This window comes from Bison bison, unplaced genomic scaffold (assembly GCF_000754665.1).
Source record: "Bison bison bison isolate TAMUID 2011002044 unplaced genomic scaffold, Bison_UMD1.0 scf7180017864181, whole genome shotgun sequence".
NCBI lineage: Eukaryota > Metazoa > Chordata > Mammalia > Artiodactyla > Bovidae > Bison > Bison bison.
The window spans coordinates 2,648,230-2,648,585 of NW_011494753.1; positions in this window are offsets into that span (position 1 = coordinate 2,648,230).

The following is a 356-nucleotide window of genomic DNA, read 5'->3' on the forward strand; positions in this document are numbered from 1 at the left end:
GTGGTGCTGGAGAAGACTCTTGAGAGTCCCTTGGACTGCAAGGAGATCCAACCAGTCCATCCTAAAGGAAATCAGTCCTGAATATTCAATGGAAGGACTGATGTTGAAGCTGAAACTCCAATACTTTGGCCACCTGATGCAAAGAACTGACTCATTGGAAAAGACCCTGATGCTGGGAAACATTGAAGACAGGCGGAGAAGGGGACTACAGAGGATGAGATGATTGGATGGCATTACTGACTCCATGGACATGAGTCTGAGCAAGCTCTCGGAGTTGGTGATGGACTGGGAAGCCTCGTGTGCTGCAGTCCATGGGGGTCACAAAGAGTCGGACAGGACTGAGCGACTGAAGGGAA